This window comes from Phascolarctos cinereus, unplaced genomic scaffold (genome assembly GCF_003287225.1).
Source record: "Phascolarctos cinereus isolate Bilbo 61053 unplaced genomic scaffold, phaCin_HiC Scaffold_726;HRSCAF=1367, whole genome shotgun sequence".
Taxonomy (NCBI): domain Eukaryota; kingdom Metazoa; phylum Chordata; class Mammalia; order Diprotodontia; family Phascolarctidae; genus Phascolarctos; species Phascolarctos cinereus.
The window spans coordinates 141,230,349-141,251,793 of record NW_027556098.1 but is presented as its reverse complement, the minus strand read 5'-3'; the positions used below and the strand labels follow the sequence as shown (position 1 = coordinate 141,251,793).

Sequence of the window (21,445 nt, the reverse complement as noted above, 5' to 3'; positions counted from 1 at the left end):
TAGTTTGTGGAGATGAGTGAGATTTTTCATCAACAAGTGCCCCTAAAAGTAGGAGTTCACATTCACAGGATAAGAGGTAGTATGCTATAGTAGAAAGACTGCTAAAACTGGAGTCACAAGACCTGAATTCAATTCTGGTCTATTACTATGCTTAGAATACTAGTTATATGAACTTGGATAAGTCACTTTATCTCTGTAGGCCTCAGATATCTCATCTCTAATATGTGAGGGATATACTACATGACCTCTAAGGTCCCTTCCATGTCTATCTCTGTGATCCTATGAACCTATATACTAATTGAGATTAAGATCTAAGAAGTAATTCAAGTTCCTGAAAGTGTCAGTGGTAGGAAACAAGGTCTGAAACAGAAACAGGGTCAACAACAGGAATTAAAGCTAGGCATAAATGAGAACTAGTATAAGCTGAAGTCCAGGATTCAGCACTAGCTTCCTATTCAGCAGGTCATGGTAGGAGTCATGGTAGGCAAAATGTTATTAACAAAATAAATAAACCACTCATTATAAATCTCAGTTTGAGGTAAGCTGTGGGATCCTCCAAAGGGCACTTCACCCTGTTTGCCTCAGTTTCTTTATCTATAAAATGAGCTGGAGAAGTAAATGTTAAACCACTCCAGTATCCTGGCCAACAAAGTCGAAATGAGGTCACAAAGAGTTGGACACAACTGAACAACAGATATGTCCTGAAGTCTTTCAGTTGGCCACTCCTATACTTGCTGCCTTTCCTATTCTCCAGGGTAATAGTCAAGACTGTCTCAAGATTCAAAATAGTGATAATTACTGGAAGTAGAATCCTGAAATCCTGAAAGTCCTGTGCCCTATCTCCAATAAAGCACTTCTCAGAAAATGGTAAATTCCAAAACAAACATAAGATAGTCTTAGTATTATAAACACACACAATGAGCTGCTGGTGGCTGAACCATGACTACAGGAGGTAGCCCCCAGGGAAGAATAAAATTTTAGGATTAGAAAATGCTTCAGCTGGAAACCACTTAGCTCTTCCCAGCTGGTGCTAAAAATGCCCTGCGGCTAACATGCAGTCAAGTCTTTTGTAGTTTCACCATCCATGTTCACCTACCCCTCCCTGTTTCCATACCCACCCACCTCAGACTGACCTTGAGTGACTTTACTTTCCCTCCAAAAATATCTTTGCTATTCTTTTGTACACAATGGGTGCTTAATAAATACCTCCACTTACAAGCATCAATTTAAGCTCTAGTTTGTAGTGCACTTGTATGTCTCACCCTTCCTCTCCCCTCCCCATAATTTCATAAGATCCTATATCTAAAGATTGAAGGGACCTATCTAATTTAATAGATCATAGGATCATAAAGTTAGAGCTTTTATTTACTATAGTGGATGCTTATTAAACTCAGTTGAAATAAACTGATTAATTTTGTTTTGTGTTTATGTGTTGTTATACATGAGAAAACAGCGATTTGCCACATTTCTTAAAGATGGTAAAACCTGAAGTAGTTAGTCTGAGATTCATTAGTTCATGCATTCTTCATGTGGTCATTCAACAAACATTTATTTCAGTGTGGCAGATGAACTGGACATTTAATACAGAAGTAGGTGCTGAAAAAAAAGTTTTCTTCTGCATTTTTTGGTGGTGATGTTTTTTTTTCTTTTTAACATTTGCTTCTTTATCTGAGGGAGAGAGAGAGAGAGATTGGAAGATTGATAAGGAGTGGTTTATTTATCAGCCAATCAGGCTTGGATTTCTCCCATCCAGCGAGAAGGAATAACTAAGGTACTTCAGGAAAGGTTATACCATGCCCTGGTGGGGCTATGAGAGCTAAAGTGGAGAGGACTGTAACAATCAGTGGGATAGATAAGATACTTTTCTTTTTTGGTTTATTGTTGAGAGCATTTCTTGGATAAGTAATTATCTTCTTTTCTCAGAGTCATTTATAAACACAGAAATTTTTTGTTTTTTTAATTCTGGAAACAGAATTGAATATTCTTTATAAGCTGTTTTTTTTTTTCATTTAGACAAAGCAAAGTTAATTGCAATATGTACATGCCTATTGAGGTATGAATCAACAGTCCAGTTAAAAGGCAATGGGGTCTTTCAAAAAATACAAGTTTCTCAGGAGAGAAGAGAATTTGACTGTAATACATACTAAGTTTCAATGGCTAAGTAACCTTGAGTATATTATTTATATGTTATGCCTCAATGTCCTGAGCCAAATATAGGGTTAATAATAGCTGAACCATATAGCTTTATGTAAGACTTAAAAGGGCTATGATATCTTCAGATGAAAATCCTTAGATGTAGTACTAAAATTCTTAAGTGCAGCATTTAAATTGTTGGAAAAATTTATCAAATTTTAAAATGATATTAAATACAAAAATCTAAAACCAGTGGCTGTATTAATAGATGCAGAAAAGCCTTTGTCAAATTCCAACATTCATTTATGCTATTAAAAAAAACCTATTATATACATGAATAGGGACCATTTAAATGTGATTTAAAAAAATGGTTTACTTAAAAATTTTATGGACTCAGCAAAAACATTCTATGAGACCATGCATTCTCCAGTCAGTAAACCTGTATTAAGCATCTACTTTATTCTAGGCACTGTATAAAGCATTGGAGATAAAATAAACAAATAAATAAGCTAATGAATTAATTAATTAATTGATTAATTAATTAAGTATAGTTCCTTGCTTTCAGGGAACTCAGTCTAATGGTGGAGAAAACATGCTAAAAATTGCATACAGATAAGAGGATAAATTGGAGCTAAGCAACAAAAAAGGAACTCTAAAATTAAGGTGGTTCAGGAAAGGTTTCTTATAGAACAGGATTTTAGCTTACACTTGAAGGAAGCCAGGAGAAGAAGATAAGGATGGAGAGCATTCCAAGCAGGAGGGACAGCCAGCAAAAATTCCCCAGAGTTGGGAGACTAAGTGTCTTGTTTGAAGCACAAAGAGGAAGGAGGCTAATGTCAGTAGATTGAAGAGTACAGGAGGGCTCGATTTGAGGTAGAATAGTAAAAAGACTGGGAACATAAGAGGGTTCATTAAGAAAAGATTTGGATGCCAAACAGAGGATTTTAAATTTGATTTTAGAAGTTATATGGAGCTTCTAGAGTTTATTGAGTGTGAAGATGAAGGGTGGGGAAAGGGTAACATGGTCAGACCTGTGCTTTAGGAAGATCATTTTCATAACTGAATGGAGGATGGACTGGAGCGGGGAAAAGCTTGTGGCAGAGAAACCAACCAAATTCTATTATAGTAGCCCAAGCACAAGATGATAAGGAGCTGCATCAGAATCACAGCAAATGTCAGAGACAATGTATTAGAAAATAAAATGAGCCCAGTAAAATAAACAACATTTTCATGTTTCAAGAACAAAATTCAAAAATCAGTAATAAAAAGTACACTCTTTCAAAATAAATTTTTTAAATCGTTCAAAAATATCTGTGTGTAAATCTACCAAGGCACTCTCAAGACCTGTGCAGATATAATTACAAAATATTCCTTAAAGCAATATGTAGCTTAAGTAACTTAAAAGAGGTTCCGTGCTCATGCCTGGGTCATTCTGATATAAAAATATGGTGCTAATACCTAAATTAAATTACAGATTTAGGGTTGCATTAATCAAACTACATGGGGATATTTTGTAGGGCTAGACAAAATGAAAAAATGCATTTGAAGAATAAAAAATCTAGAATTTCAAGGGAAATAATGAAATCAAAATAGGCATGGAAGGTTAATATTTCTTCCAGACCTCAAATTATATTATATAATAGAAATCACCAAAGCTATTTGGTACTGGTTTTAAAAAAAAGTAGATCAATGGAACAGATTTGATAAGCAAAAATCAGAAGCAATTTAACTCAATTGCCCAGTGTTCAACAAACCTGAAAACAAAAACTACTTGGTGAAACAGGCACTATTTTATATGAATTGCTGTGGAAACTAGAATTCACTTTGGCAGAAATTAAATTTCTGCCAACAACTTGCACTATATACTAAAAGAAATTCAAAATGAATCTTACCTGATTAACAGAGGACATACCATAAAAAAAAAAGATTAGACTACATTTATCTAAGATATCTTTCACAAGTATGGATGGAAGGTGAATTATTAACAGAGAAAAGATAGAAGCAATTGTAATAAATAATAGTGCTAATATCAACTGCATAAAATTGAGAAGCCTTAAACAAAATTAAAAACTATAATAAAAAGAGAAGCTCACTGAGGAAAAAAATATATATATGTACATGTATATATATATATGTATATGTGTATATACATATATATATATACACACACACACACATACATATTGCATCAAATAGTTCTGATAAGGAACATATATCCTATATATCACTGATTTTAAATGTTTGAATACAGATATACACAATGTGTATATTTATATCCGTACATATATACACATATAACAAATATATAAACAAAAACTTTTCCTACATAGAAAAGTGGCCAAAAAAATCTTAACCAAGAGTCTTCAAAAGGATTAAAACTATTAACAGCTATATAAAAGAATTCTCTAAGTCACTAACTGTAAGAGAAATACAAATTAAATCAATGCTAAAAATCTTATTTCATAGTCAGTAAATTGGCAAAGATGACAATAAAGGTATTTAATGTTGGAGAGTTTGTGAAAGGATAGACTTCTAGAGGAGCTATGAATTGGTCCAAGAACTATGAAAAGAAAATTGTAATTATGTGAAGAAAGTGACTAAATTGTCCCTGTTCTCTGACCCACAGATTCATCACTAATGGACATATTCACAAGGAAGTCAATAAGAAAAACAAAGGTGCCCATATACACTAACATATTTATAACAAATTTTTTCCCAATAGCAAAGAACCAGAGACAAAGTAAATGCCCATTGATTGAGGAATAAGGATGGAACAAAACAGTACTAGAATATCACTGTACTTTCAAAATTATTAATACGATAAATGCAGAAAAGCTTGGGAAGATATACAAACTGACACTAAATGAAGTAATCAGAACCAGTAAAGCAGTATACAATATATGTAACACTTTAAATGGAAAGAATATCAACAACACAGTAATTTAAATAGAATGCTTAAGCATGATAATGATCAAACACTCCCCAAACAGAGCTTTGATAATATACCTTGCTCCCTTTTAACAGAGGAAGAGGTCTATAGGTCTGAAACACTATACATAATGTAGTTGGTTGATGTGCTTCAGTTAGTATTTTAAAAACTTTTTTTTCTCCTTAAAAATTACCTTTGTTATAAGGGATGATTCTCTGGAATAGAGATGGGATCTATTAGGAGGTATGTATCAAAATATCATATTTTTATCCCCAATTTTGTTAGAGTTTATATAGGGAGAGTTATAGATTAAGTTGTAATTATTTCAGAGGTGTTTGAATTTTGACTGGGGTATAATACAGTTCTGTTTCTTGTTATACAACTGTTTAAATCAGTAATTTCAGATTATATCATTTTTATTGCATTGAAGGAGAAGCAAGAACATGAGATAGTGATGAGTAATAGGATGTATGAGGGAATGAACAGAGCGCAGCACAGATTCAGATATTTTGGCCATTTAGCTATTTGTTCTTGGAAAATAGCTTTTATTCCTTTAATACTAGGTTTCTTCATCTATTATAATAAATGCAATATTGTTGTTTCAGTGGTTTCTGACTCTTTGTGACCCCAATTGGGGTTTTCTTGGCAGAGACACTGGAGTGTTTTGGCATTTCTCCAGCTTATTTTACAGATGAGGAAACTAAAGCAAATAGAATTACGTGACTTACATGGGTTTACATAGCTAGTAAATATCTAAGGATGAATCTGAATTCAGGTCTTCCTGACTTCTAGACTCCAGGCCCAGTACTTCATCCATTATGTCATCTAGCTGCCTAATAAATGTAATAGTACCTGTTTTATTGGATTTTTTGTGGATTAAATAAGATATGGGAAGTAAATGGAGTATCTTTCAGGCTATATTTCTCACAATGCTATGTATGTTTCCAGAAATTAGAAATCTTCTGAAAAATTTCTCACTATTCCATTCCCCAGGGAGCTGAATATCTGGATATCCAGCAGTTATGTCCCAAAGCAGGATTTCATTGCTTCAGAATCTTCTGAAATGCAGGATTAAAATGTGAAATGACTGGCTATGGGCATTGGTAGAAACAGAGAAGTTAAGTGTGGCTGCTATTGGAGTAAAATGATAGAAAGAGTTACATGGAGTAGAACTGTCATGATCTAATACCCAAGAGCCCTAGAAGATTCTTGAAGAAATCACAGCCAAGTTGAATATCTATAATTAAGATATTTGAGCAGATCATGATTTAGATTGTGGGGACAAAGATGAAAGGTAGAGCTATGATGCAAAGTATTGAAACCTAAGTCTTTTCCCATGAATATCAGAATTAGATGAGAATCCCACTGGAAACTATAGCAGGTATGCCCATATTTATTGGATAGGTGGGAGGAGATGAAAATTTCTATATCCTGATTCTGCATTATTCTTTACTATTTAATTCTGGTCTGATTTAATTAATTTGATATTTTATTGAAATTCTTGTCTGGACTTTTTCAAAAGAATGAAGAAAAGAATGAAGCAAAGAATGAATCAGAGTCCAATATCAGCCTTCACATAAAATCTATGAAAGTTATTGAGTGAAATGTGCATTACATAAGGTATTATGTAATGTTGAGTGAAATATGCATTACATAAGGTACTAATTATGAAAGTTTACCCAAATTTCACCAATGCATTTAACACAGTTTCCCTTGTTATTCTTGAGAAAAAGATGTAGACATTATTGGCCACTTAATAATATAGTTAGGTAGGTGCCAGCTGGTTAAATGGTTTGACCTAAAAACAAATTTTTTTCATCAAGTGTTTGATGCCAACATGAAAGATCTTTTATGAGCATCCCAGAGATCTCTGCCTATCTTTTATTTAAAGTTTTTTTCTTTACTGATGACTTATATAAAGACAATACAGTAAATAATATTCTCATTAAATTTGTTGATTAATATGAAGCTGAGAGAGAATAACTAATATCGATTAATTGAAAAAAAATCTCAAAAATCTAGGACACAGGGTAAATCAAATAAAGATTTAAAGAAGATAAATGTTATATATACATACACACACATATACACTATATATATATGTGTACATATATGTATATATCTCTCTGTGTGTATGTGTGTGTGTGTGGGGGTGTGTGTGTATGTGTGTGTGTATATATATATATATATATATATGAATCTATAGCTAGTCAGTAGTTTGTCTCATTTGATTTGGAGGGTTTAGTGGACTGCAAATCTAATATTATTCAATAGCATAATATGGAAGCTAAAAGATCTATACATTACAAACAAATCCCAGCAGGAAAACATAGAGAAATTCCATTTAAAATAACTTCAGAGGGTGTAAAATACTTGGGAGTCTGCTTGATAAGATAAACTCAGGAATTATATAAACACAATTATAAAACACTCTTCACATTAATACACATCAAAACAACTTGAGAAATATTAATTGTTTATGGTTAAGCCGAGCCAATATGATAAAAATGGCAATACTATCTAAATGAATTTACTTTTCAGTGCCATACCAATCAAATGACCAAAGAATTACTTTAACTAGCTAGAGTAAATGGTAGCAAAATTCATCTGGAGGAACAAAAGGTTAAGATTATCCAGGGAAATGTTGGGGCAAAAAATGTGAGGGAAGAGAATTTAATGATATAGATCACAAACTATATTACAAAGTAGTAATCATCAAAATAACTCACTATTTGATTAAAATAAAACTACTGGGAAAACTGGAAAATAGCATGGCAAAAACCAGACCAAAAACAATACCTCACACTAGATAGCAAAATAACTTCAAAATGGGTACATGATTTAGACATGAAAAGTGATAAAAACAAATTGGAGAATATGGGAGGAATTACCTGTCAGATCTATGGATAAGGGAAGAGTTCATGACAAAATAAGAGCTAAAGGGCATCATAGAAGGTAAAATGAACAATTTTAATTACATAAAATTAAAACATTTTTGCAGAAACAAAACCAATGCAGCCAAAATTAGAAGAAAATCAGGAACCTGAGAGTAAAATTTATAGCGTTTCTCTCCTACAAGTCTAATTTCTCCAATTTATAGAGAATTGAGCCAAATTCATAAAAATAAGAGCCATTCCCCAGATGATAAATGGTCAAAGGATATAAAGAGGCTGTTTTCAGAAGAAGAAATCAAAGCTATAGTCATATGAAAAATTTCAAAAACACTAATAATTAGAGAAATTCAAATTAAAACAACTGTAATGTTCCATCTCACTATCTGATGTATCATTTCACCATCTGATGTACCATTTCATTAGCTGAAATGTCAGAAAAGGAAATAACAAATGTTGGAGAGTATGTGGGAAAATAGGTACACTACTGCAGTGCTGGTGGAGCTGTGAAATAGTTCATCCATTCTAGAGAATAATTTGGAACTATGCCCAAAGGACAATAAACTTTGCATATCCTTCACCCAGCAAAATACTATTAGGTCTATACCCCAAGGAGGTCAAAGGAAAATAAAGAAAACACATATTTAAAAAATATTCAGAGCACTTCTTTTTGTGGTAACAAAGAATTGGAAATCAAGGGTATGACCATCAATTAGGGAATGGCTAAACAAGTTATAGTATATGAATGTGAAGGAATACTATTGTGCTGGAAGAAATGAAAAAGGTAGATGATTAAAAAAACAAACTGGAAGACTTCTGTGAACTGATACAAAGTAAAATGACCAGAAACAGGAAAACAATATACATAGTAATAGCAACATTGTAAAGATAATCAACTGTGAATGACTTAGTAACTCTGATCAATACAGTGATAACAACACCACAACTCCAAAGGACTCATGATGTAAAAAGTTATCCATTCAATCCAACTTATGACTCAGAGTACAGACGGAAACATTTTTTCCTTCATTTTTCTTATATTTTTAACATGGCTGATGCAGAGATAGTTTTTCAGGACTTCATATATATGAGAATCATGTTGCTTGACTGTACATCAATAAAATGTACATGTACTTCAAGTCAGGAATTCTACTCTTAAGTGTGCAAAAAAAAAAAGTCATTCAATTAGCCAAGAAATATTTTTCAGCACCTTTTAAGTCATTGCTCTCAAGGAGCTCACAGTCTAAAAGGAAAGGCACTGTGGAAACTACCAAATACAAAGAAGTTATATTCAGGGGAAAAAGGAAATAATGAAAAGAGAGAAGGAACCAGAATTAAGAAGGATTGGTAAAGGTATCTTGTAGAAGAGAAGATTTTATTTGAGAATGGAAGAAAACGATGGACATGAATATTTAAAGCTGCCATTTTTGTTGTAGCAATGACCAGAAACAAATGTGAAGTCAGGAAAAATATGAAGTGATTTCTCTTGTGACATATTAAAAAGTTAGAGAGACATAGTTTCTGGGTAATTAAACATTTTATTAATCATTCTAGAGGAAAATTAATAAAAAGAATCAGTGACATTCTCAAATGCCAAAGACCCCCTCATGTAACCCACTCAAGCTTATATGCCCTTGGAAGAGTGGGTATTCCTGAGGGTGGAAATCAACTGATTGGTTAACAATTAATGAAAGAATACATATTTAATGAGAGGTGGACCTATTCTAATGAGGAACTGGGGGATGTGACTGATCACTCAGTCTTTGTCAAAAAGACTTATCTATATCCATATCACCCCATCTAGGGTAATCTAGACAAAAGGGGAAAATCCACTTTTACCCAGACCTGTCTGACTAAAACATAATGGGCCAGAATCCATCAATTCAGCAGAAGTAAAATTTCTTTACCTTTTGATCAAATCTGAGTTTTCCACTTGGGTTAATTTCACCCAAGATTTCATCTCATTATGAGCCCTGCACTCCAAAGGCTGCATGAATAACTTACAGGGACTAATTTCTAAATGAGGAAAAGGAAGGGAAATAACTTTAGTCCTAATTTAATAATTTGTTATTAATATAGGAGAGAAATAATCATTTTTTCACTATGAATTGATGAAAAATGAAGTGAGCAGAACCAAGTGGTCAATTCACATAATAATCTCTAAAATAATGTGAGGAAAATCTTTGAAAAACCTCAAAATTCTTACCACAACAACAACCTAGAGTGATTTCAAAAGACTAATGGTTAAACATACCTTTCATATGTTGGCTGAGGTAATGGAAGAGAGGTACAGAATGAGACATAATTTCTCAGATTTAGCCAGTGTGTTGATTTTCATTGTTTGACTACAAATATCGGTTTGAAGAGATGACTTCAACTTGGACATGGTGCTGGTGAAAGGAAGCAGATTAGCACATGAGAAATGATAGACATAAGAAAAAAAAAGGAAGAGGACATAAGTAGAGCAATTTTAAAATATCTTATTCAACTTTAAAATATAAATATATTTGTATCTTAAAATGTTTGTTTTTGTTGCTGATTGTTGCTTACAAAAAATAGAAACTATACAAATGTTACACTATTCATGTCACTTTCTAGGTCAGGAATTCTTATACTTTTTGGTGTGTCATGGATCCCTTTAGCAGTTCGGTGAAACCTTTGGAAGCCTTCTCAGAATCATGTTTTCAGATGTGTAAAATAAAATATATAGGCAGGAACAAAACAAACATTTATTAAGTGCCTACTATATGTCAGGCACTGTGCCAAGAGCTTTATAAATCACTTCCATTTACCTCCAGTAGAAAGTTGAAAATCTGTAAGCTGTCATGCTAATAACAGTAATGATGGTGATGATTTTTTATTTTATTAATACATAATGATAATCATCATTATTATCATCATCATCAAAACTAGCATTTAGTGCTTTATGATTTGCAAAGCCCTTAACAATATTCTATCACTCAGTCCTGGAAGTCAGGTGTTATTATTATCAACATTTTACAGTTGATGAAACTGAAGCAGGGAAAGGGTAAATGATTTATCCATGTTCACACAGCTAGGAACTGTCTGTGACCATATTTGAACTTAGGCCTTCTTTGCTTTAGGCTGAACACTCTATCCACTGTGCCATTTAATTGCTTCATAAGATTACAAAAGAAACCAATTACATTGAAATACATCTAGTAAAATATATTTTTTACATTCATGGACCCCAAGTTAATTACCCTTATTCTACAAAAACTAAAATTGTAAAGAAAATGGATTGGTTCTACAATCAATTGCAAGAAAGAAAAACATTATGGGAAAAGGACAAAACTTCAGAGTAGCAGAACATCATGTAATCCTTGACCTACTCCTCCCCTCAATGGACAAGCTTGTGTGGATTGATTACCTTCCTGCCTTGTTTCATCCTACCCTTCCCCCCAAATGGGTGAGAAGCTTGAAGTTTCTTTGGCAGAGGGAGAGGAAATGTTATGGGGAGGAATGAATAAATATTTCTTTTATAAAGATGATATATTACCAGGTAATGATCTAATTTAAGCTTTAATAGTCTGAATTCTGTCTGCCTGGGAATTTATTGTGTTTTTTCCATTGTTTTAATGGAATTAACATGCTCCTGAATTACAGTTTCCTGTGACTGTGACAGTGTGAATTTTTTGATGGAACCAATTAAAGTTAGGCATCATATGCCTGTAAAAATGGAGTTTATACCCCCAACTTCCCTGTCCCTTTCTCCGCCTCCTGCTAATAAGGGCAATTATACATACCAACAAAGATATGTATTGGCAAAAGGCCCCAAAGTGCTGCATCTATTGGTGCTTTATGTGTTTCACATGAACTATTTATGCCCAACCTGTAGTAGAGCATTCCGAACTCATATTGGTCTGCTCAGCCACAGTCAGACACACTGAAACTTGAATCTAGCATAGTGATGTCATTTCGGTCCTCTATGAGAACAGACAAAAACCATATCATACCAACCAAACCATACCATGTGTTTCAATACTGAGGTTAAAACAGGACATGGATTGAGGAGGAATAGGTGTCTCACTAAGCTCAGACAGAGAAAAAATATGGTGAAGAAGTAAGAGTACTGACCTGGGAATCCAAAGACTTGAGTTCCAATTCTGAAACTTCTAAGCTCAAAGCCTTTCCTTTCTCATCTGTAAAATATTTACCCCTATTACTAAGACTGGTGTGAGGCAAGTGCTTTATAAAGTATAAAATATTATATGAATGAGAGATATTCTTTTCCTTCTGTTGACCCAAATATAAAATATCCTATTTCCAATGCTTTTAAAAGTGATCAGGATTGAACCAAATATCAATTCAAACTGAGTGATGTGACAATATGTCTGTATGTTATGCAGGGTATCACAAAAGTCTTCATGCAATTTAAACTTTATTAAGGCTTTTAGCACACCCAGTATATTTAAAGTTTACTTTTACCCAGTAGGATCATAAATTTAGAGCCTGAAGAGACAATAGCTAAACATTATCTTTAAAAAATATATTATTGGGGGGGGGTGGCTAGAGCCAAGATGGCAGAGTAAAAGCAGAGACTAGCTTGAGCTTTCTCCCAAACCCCTCCAAATACCTGTAAAAAATGGCTCTAAACAAATTCTAGAGCAGCAGAACCCACAAAAAGACAGAGTGAAACTAATTTCCAGCCCAAGACAACCTAGATGGTTGATTGGAAATGTCTATTGTGCTGGGCTGGAAGAAGAGCACAGTACAGCACAGCCCACTTAGGCAAAGACTGGGCCTCAGCAAACCTGGAGCAGCCCTCAGGTGACTGAATGAAGGGGAGAAGTGGTGGTTTCCAGACTTCTTAACCCACAAACACCAAAGAAAACTTAGAAGGTCAGTAGGAAAGGTCTGTCAGACGATGGTAAGAGGCAAGCTAAGTCCAATCCCAGTTCTGGCACAGACCCAGAGTGTCGGCTGCTTCAGGAGTTCTCCCCCCACAGACAGAGAGGGAATCTAGTGGCTGATCAGAAGGGGATTACAGGAATCTCTTTGCTGGTGCTGAGGCAGGATTCTCTTGCTTTGCCCATGCTTGGATCTGGGTTGTACTTCTGGGTGGCAGTCCAGGGACAAGAAGGAGTGCTGGTATGGTAGAGTTTGTGGCAGTGGTACAAAGAAAATCCTCCTCACAGTTCCAAGGCAAAAAAGAGTGCTAATGGTCACTCAGAGACCAGAGCACAGGCCAGGAAAGGAGTAAACACCTCATCCTCGATCATACCAACATGGGAGAACTGAAAATTTACAGGTCCCTAGAAATATCTCTGAAAACAGCTGAATAAAACCCTTGAAGCTTGGGACAATACACCCTCCACACTGGAAGCAGACTCCTACCTTAACAAAGAGTCTAAAACTCAAATAATTGGCTGGGATCATGAGCAAACCTCACAAAAAGAATCAGACTATATTATCTGACTTTGGTGACAAAGAAGATCAAAACATACAACCAGAAGAAGACAACAAAGTCAAAGCTCCTACATCCAAAGCCTCCAAGAAAAATATGAATTGGTCCCAGGCCATGGAAGAGCTCAAAAGGATTTTGAGAAGCAAGTAAGAGAAGTAGAGGAAAGACTGGGAAGAAAAATGAGAGTGATGCAAGAAAATCATAAAAAAACAAGTCAACAGCTTGCTATAGGAAACCCAAAAAAAATACTGAAAAAAACAGAACCTTAAAAAATAACCTAGGGGCAGCTAGGTGGTGCAGTGGATAGAGCACTGGCCCTGGATTCAGGAGGACCTCAGTTTGAATCCAGCCTCAGACACATAACAACATAACACTTACTAGCTGTGTGACCCTGGGCAAACCCCATTGCCCAACCAAAAAACAAACAAAAAAATAGCCTAACCCAAATGGCAAAAGAGGTCCAAAAAGCCAATGAGGAGAAGAATGCCTTAAAAAGCAGAATTGGCCAAATGGAAAAGGAGGTCCAAAAGCTTACTGAAGAAAATATTTCCTTAACAGTTAGAATGGATCAATTAGAAGCTAGTGACTTTATGAGAAATCAAGACACTGTAAAACAAAACTAAAAGAATGAAAAAATAGAAGACAATATGAAATATCTCATTGGAAAAACAACAGACCTGGAGAATAGATGCAGGAGAGATAATTTAAAAATTATTGGATTATCTGAAAGCCATGATCAAAAAAAAGAGCCTAGACATCATCTTTCAAGAAATTATCAAGGAAAACTGCCCTGATTTTCTAAAACCAAAGGGTAAAATAGAAATGGAAAGAATCCATGGATCACCCCCTGAAAGAGATCCCCAAGGAAAACTCCTAGGAATATTGTAGCCAAATTCCAGAGTCCCCAGGTCAAGGAGAAAATGTTGCAAGCAGCCAGAAAGAAACAATTCAAGTATTGTGGAAACATAATCAGGATTACACAAGATTTAGCACTGAGATCAAAGGGCTTGGAATATAATATTCCTGAGTTCAAAAAAGATAGGATTACAACCAAGAATCACCTACCCTGAAAAACTGAGTGTAACCCTTCAGGGGAAAACAGGAAATTCAGTGAAATAAAGGACTTTCAAGCATTCTTGATGAAAAGACCAGAGCTGAAGAGAAAATTTGATTTTCAAATACAAGACTAAAGAGAAACATGAAGAGGTAAACAGAAAAGAGACATCATAAGGACTTATGAAAGTTGAACTGTTTACATTTCTACATGGAAAGATGATATTTGTAACTCATGAGACCTTTCTCAGTATTAGGGTAATTGAAGGGGGAAAAATTATATGGATAGATAGATAGATAGATAGATAGATGACACAGCATGATTTAAAGATGAAAGGGTGATATCTAAAAACTAAAATTAAGGGGTCAGAGAGGATTATACTGGGAGAAGGAGAAGGGGAGAGGTAGAATGGGGTAAATTAGCTCACATTAAACAGAAAACAAAAAGCTTTTATAGTGGAGGGGAAGTGGGGAAAGGTGAGAGGGAATAAGTGAATCTTATTCTCATCATATTTGGCTTAAGGACGAATAACATACACACTCAATTGGGTATGGAAATCTATCTTACCCTAAGAGAGAATAGAATAAATGGGGGGGGCATGACTAGTATGGAAGTGTTTTGCATACTACACATATATAACCTGTATTGAGTTGCTTGCCATCTCATTGAGGGTGGGTAGGGAGGGAGGGAGGGAGAAAATTTGGACCCAAAGTTTTAAAAATGTTAAAAAAAAAACCTGGGAAATAAGATATACAGGCAATGGGGTATAAAAATCTATCCTGCCCTACAGGAAAATAAAAGGAGAATGAGATAAGAGAAGGGGTGGGGGTGATAGAAGAGAGGGCAGATTAGGAGAAGGGGTATCCAGAATGCACACCATCTTCAGGAGTGGCAAGATGTGGAGAAAATTTGGAACTCAAAATCTTATGGAAGTGAATGTTGAAAGCTAAAAATACATAAATTAAAAAAAAAAACCTTAGCAAGTAAGTATTTGGCCTGGGCATCTGCCTGTTACTAGATGTTATGTCTGTATGGAATAAGGTGCTTAAATGTTTCAAAATGATGTAAGAATAATTGGGTATTGATACAACTGGTTAAAAGACCTAGCTGTTGTCTTATTAATTACTGAAATGAAATCAGAAACATCTTCAGTTTGGTTTGGGGAAGAGAATTTCAGTTCATTTAATTTTCTTAGAAGGAGGTAACTTATAGAATATTTTTGCATTAACAAAAAGTCAATTTCATTTAAAGTTTATTATTATTGTGGAAATAATACCTGTTTATACTGTGTGTCTTGTGGTACAAATAAGTTTTATTATAAATAACTTATTGATATGTAAAAAAAAAGACAGTTGGGAAATTTTGTCTGAACTGATAAAGAGTGAAATGAATAGAACCAGGAGAATATAGTGAACAATATTATAAAAAGAAACAATGTTGAAAGACTTAAGAACTCTGATCAATACAATTACCAATTATGTCTCCTGACAGAGAAGTGATGGATTCAAGATGCAATATGGGACATACATTTTTTGGACATGGGCAGTATGGGAATTTGTTTTGCTTAACTATGCATATTTGTTGCAAAGGTTTTTCTTTTCCACTAAGGGGGAAGAGGTGAAAGAAAGAGAAAATGAATGTTCCTTCACTTAAAAAATAAAATTGTGGCTAATCAGAGGGTTATCATTTGAGAGACATTAGAGGGACATTAGAAGGAACATTAGAGGTCATCTAGTACAGCAGTGTTAAAGTCAAATAGAAACAAATCTCTACAGGCCACATTAACTTACTAAACCACAAACTAACATTAATACATATACATACACATATGTGTGTGTGTGTGTGTGTGTGTGTGTGTGTGTGTTATTCTCAATTTCTCTGGCTCAAGGTGATTTAAAATAATTGCAAAATTTTTCTTTAAATCTATACATAATATAATTTTATCATTTATTTCATTACATAAATTTATACATATAACTAAACACCCATATATGTATAGCATTTATATACATATAACATGTGTAACATGATATAATTCATGATACTACATCATGTGATATAATACATTGTGTATGCTATGTGAATGGATATATCTACACATATACACATATATATTTGTGTACATGTATGTATGTATGTATACCAGAGTAAATATCAAAGAAAAACAACCACAAAGGAGTGTGCATATATACAGATATATATGTATATACTATATGCATACATATATACACAAATGCATACACCTGTATCACATATATATGTACATATATGTTTTCATATACATTGCATGCTCATTCATATCTATATGCATAGGTACATTGCATAGATGCAGCTATATATATAGTATATATGTATGTGTGTATAAATTTGCATATCTATATTAACACACATATTGTGGGTATTTCTGTACATGTGTCTTTGATGTGTATGTGTATGCACATATGTGTGATATGCAAAAAGGTATATGTGTATATCTATATATGTGTGTGTATTTTGCCAAGGCCTTTCAATTTCACCTTTGCAACATGTCTGGAATATTTCTCCTTCTCTGTTCCAATACTGCCACCACCCTGGTGTAGGATCTTATCACCTTATTGCAAAACCTGCTGTTGGGTGTGCCTGCCTCAAGTTTCTCTTGACTCCAACTCATCCTCCCAATAGTTATCAAAGTCATTTCTTAAAAAGTGTAAGTTTTATCATGTCAACCTTGACTCAGTAAACTCCACTGGCTCCCTATCACCTCCAGGATTAAGTACAAAATCCTCTATTTGGCACTTAAAGCCTTTTATAACCTAGTTCCTTCCTACTTCTACAGTTTTCTTACACCTTCCCACCTTATATATACCTTATATACTTCCCATCACATACTCTTTGATAGAGTCACACTGACCTTCTTGCTGATCCACAAATTAGACACTCCATCTCTCAGCTCCGGTAATTTTCTCTGACTATCCCCCATGATTGGAATACTCTCTGTCCTTAACTCCACCTACTAATTTCTCTGGCCTTCTTTAAATCCCAACTAAATTCCTGTCTTCTACAGGAAGTCTTTCCCAACCTCTTTTAATTCTAGAGCTTTCCCTCCCTTAATTGTTTCCTGTTTATCCTGTAGGCAGCTTTTTTGTGTGCATATTTGTTAGCATAAGTTTCCCCCATTAGATGGTGAGTTCCTTGCAGGTGGGGATTTACTTTTGCCTCTTCACAATAGGCCTGTAATAAATGTGTATTTACTGACTGACTGGCAATATATTTTGAATCAAAGGACCCAATTTCAAATCCTACTTCTTACTAGTTGTACAAACTTGACAAGCCATTTAACTTCCCTGGACCTCCATTTCTTCATTTATAAAATGGATGGGCAACTAAATGCCCTCTTAAAACTCCTTCTACCTCTAACTCTGTGATCCTATAAACTGTGTCGACCTGAAAATTGGTTAAAGAGGCAACAAGCTAGGTGATACGTAAATCCATATTGTTTATTCCCTTAAGTTGGCGACATGTATATGGAGCCAGAGCTTTAACTCTGACTGAATCAAGCAATTTTAGGAGGACGTTTAAACCCTAACTCAGGATGTCTGTGTTACTCAGATTTATGGTCATTATATATGTTCAACTATAGCATGAGAAAGGAATTTTCTTATTTGAATAGGTTGTAAATAAAATAAAATAGAAGAATGTCAAAGTGTCAATTGAAATTATAGATCCAGGATATCTGTGTTTAACATAGATAAGAAAAGTCCCACCATTCAATGTAGTGTTCAGGTCCAAGGTGCCTTAGTGGTCGTAAACAGAAGAATACTCTTGGTCAACTTCAGCTGTTGACAAGGGAAGGGACATTCTTAGTTCAATCACAGAGAAAAGACTAATTCAGGTTTTTGGCCCTTATTGGGGCTCAATTGATCTTAAATGATTATCAACTGCAAGCAATTCTCATTTTATAAACATAAATCAACAAACATTTATTAAATTTTACAATGCATAAGACCCTCTTGCTAAGTATTGCAATGATATTAGAAAACATATTTGTCCTCAAGGAGCATATGAGCTACTTGTAGAAATAAGGTATAGACACCTAAAACATTAAGTAACATTATAAGACATTTACAGTCCTACTAGAGAGAAGTCAACAGGCCAAGCATAACTATTGCCAAACGTGGGAGGAATTTTCTATAGATGGCTACTTAGTAAACATGAGTTTTCAATAAAAGATGAATGCTCAATAGTTTCTGTTTTGGAAGGTAGGGATATGTGAATTATATTTTAGAAAGATTTTCATTAAAACTATTAAATTGGGAACAGATAGTGTTGTTCATTTGTCTGGAACATACACTCCGATTACAAAAAATCCTCCTTCTCCTCTTTCTCCTCACACCAAATAAATAAACTGTTACTCCAATTACTTGCAGTAGTGGCTTTGCTTCCCTTCAGCCACCTCCAAAACTCAGTGTATTGGCCTGTATCAATTTCTCTAATCTCCTGTCAACTAACTGATTTCATTTTCTTCCCTGTTTGATGTTGTATCTCCTCCTCCCCTCACAAGAAACCATTCTCTGGGAATCCCCCTTCTAGCAAAGCTTTTATACTATTTATAAAAAGGTATTTTTTCCCCTGTTGTGTTTTTTCCCCTATTATGAGCATATTTGTTGAAGGACTTCTTATGGTGAAAAGCAGAACAAAAAGCCTGCTTGAAAGCCTACTGAGAAGCATTTACCTTTCCTTAGGACTTGTATTCACCTCTAATCCCTCAGATAATTCTTGTTCTTTATAGGTGAATTTTTTTTAATGAAAGTGAGACAGAATTTCAGTGGCCTTAAGTGTTGAAGAAAGGAAAGGGGTTGGGCACATTCAAAGTTAATAATTGAAGCTCTCTTGCTAAACTTCCTTACAAAGGTAGTATCATTTGTACCAAGAAGTTAACATAGATAGGCATGAAGCTGCATTAATAGCCAAACCCCAGCCCAATTTCAATTAACTAGAACTGTGCAGTTTTACCCACTAATCTCTCTAATAAATCTCTATTCTCTCTAATAGATCTTCACCACAGAATTCTGACTGTGTCATCCTTTCTACCTGACCCCTAGAATACTACAACTCTGCCAAATTATTTTGGCCTAGATGAAAGGGTGGAGGGTGGGGGGATTGGAGTAGAGTATACTCCATTGGATCATGTGAGAACTTGAATTAGACTCACCAGGCCACCTCTACTGGGCCATATGTGTTCTTGGGCTCTGGGTAGAATAACTTACTCCTGTAGCGTGATACAGCAATCCAGTGATCCAATTTGATAGCAGAGCAGGAGGGTTATGTATCAAAAGAGAATTGGCATCTAGCCAGGAAGAGTTGCCCATGTAGTTGGTTTTAAGGGACATAAAATCTGTTCTCATTTTTTTTTCTTCTCTTTCCAGAATCATGTTTCATGGACCTTCTTTCAAAGACTTTCATGGGGAGAAGGAAAGCCTCTTCTCTTGTGATCTATAGCAGCTGTTCATAGATAGCAACTAGAGTTGTCCCCTGTTAGGTGAACCTGAATTTGGGCCTTAGGTCCCAGGCTACATCTTCTGCTTTGCGTTTCATAAATGAACATCAATTTTATTAAAGGGGTCAGTTAATATGGCTATAGATATGGCTATAAATATGGATAGGGCAGCTTGATGGCTCAGTGGATAGAGCGCTGGGCTTAGAGTCAGGAAGACCTGAGTTCAAATCCAGCCTCAGGCACTTTACTAACTATGTGACCCTGTGCAAGTCACTTAACCTCTGTTTGCCTTAATCCACTGGAGAGGGAAATGACAAAGTATTCTAGTCTCTTTGCCAAGAAAACCCCACGGACAGTATGGTCTATGGGGTCATGAAGAGTCAGATACAACTGACTGACTGAACAACAAATGAATATAGATATAAATATAGCTATAGATATAGATATCAACATAAATAAATACAGCCTGTCACTGTGATCAGTATCCTATGTTCAAAATTTATCCCCCCTTATCCAGACATTCTTCACCTGTGTCGGTGCAGCTCCAGTGATAACATCACCATGGTTTAGGTTCCTCATCTGTATTTCCTCATCTGTAAAATAAGTGGAGAAAGAAATGGCAGTCTCTTTGCCAAGAAAACTCCAAAAGATTTGGTCACAGAAAGTCAGACACAATTGAAATGAATAAACAAATGAGGCACTCACAAGTCAATGAACATTTAACAAAGGACGTTTACTTTTCCCTAAGACAGCAAAAATATATAACAAGGGTACGATGGCACTTAGCTTTTCTGTGCACCATCCTCCTCGTCTCCAAATGGAAACTGTGTCTGACAAATAAGTTACCTATGTTTGATGACTGGTAACTTAGACACTTAGCACGTCTCAGAGGTGCAGTCCACAGACAGATGGGACAATTTATTCCTCTAGATCAGGCAGTAGTGTCAGGGAAGCTAGGGCCCAAAGAAGTCGGTTCAGCTAAACACTTCATATCATAACTCCATTTGTTTTCAATGTCCTGATATTAACTCGTTTGAGAAAGAAGGTAAATTGATTCAATTAATTCTCACTAAGAGAAATGACTGATAGTCCAGTTAATGTAATAACCCCCTCAAGCATTGACATATTTTAAGACTATTGGCTTTAAACAATATTCTACATTTAACCTATATTAACCTATACAGATAAGCTGATCTTCCATTACTTTATTTTAACATGTTCTTTTCCCAGGACTCCTCATTTCCTTTCCCTTTCTCTTGGAATATTGGTTGTGAGTAGCCTTGTACCTAATCTAGGCAAATCTCATGAGTATTTCAGTGCTCTTTCACCTAGCCCTACCAAACACACATATGCACACACATACAGACGTTGCACAAAACTGAGGTGGGCCTCTTTCTTTCATAAAAGGAAAAAAAGACTTTTAAATAAACCTAAAACCTCTTTTTAAACACCCAAATGTAATTAATGATAGAAAACTGAATAGAACACAGTGAGTAGTCTCTTCATGTGCCATCCATCTGCTGCAACTCTCCAG

At 34.9% G+C, this 21,445-nt stretch overlaps 1 long non-coding RNA gene across 2 annotated transcripts; it reads right to left on the bottom strand.

Moving 5' to 3' along the window:
• Nucleotides 1–1,538: 1,538 nt before the first annotated feature.
• Nucleotides 1,539–20,556, bottom strand: LOC110192077 (uncharacterized). Of its 2 annotated transcripts, none has more exons than XR_013482709.1 (3): nt 20,440–20,556; nt 10,208–10,343; nt 1,539–1,668 (listed from the first exon to the last, which is right to left on the bottom strand). It is a non-coding gene; the product is annotated as an uncharacterized LOC110192077 (long non-coding RNA). The 2 variants fall into 2 exon arrangements; XR_013482710.1 differs by lacking the exon at nt 20,440–20,556 and adding an exon at nt 12,052–12,120.
• Between the last annotated feature and the right edge of the window lie 889 nt (nt 20,557–21,445).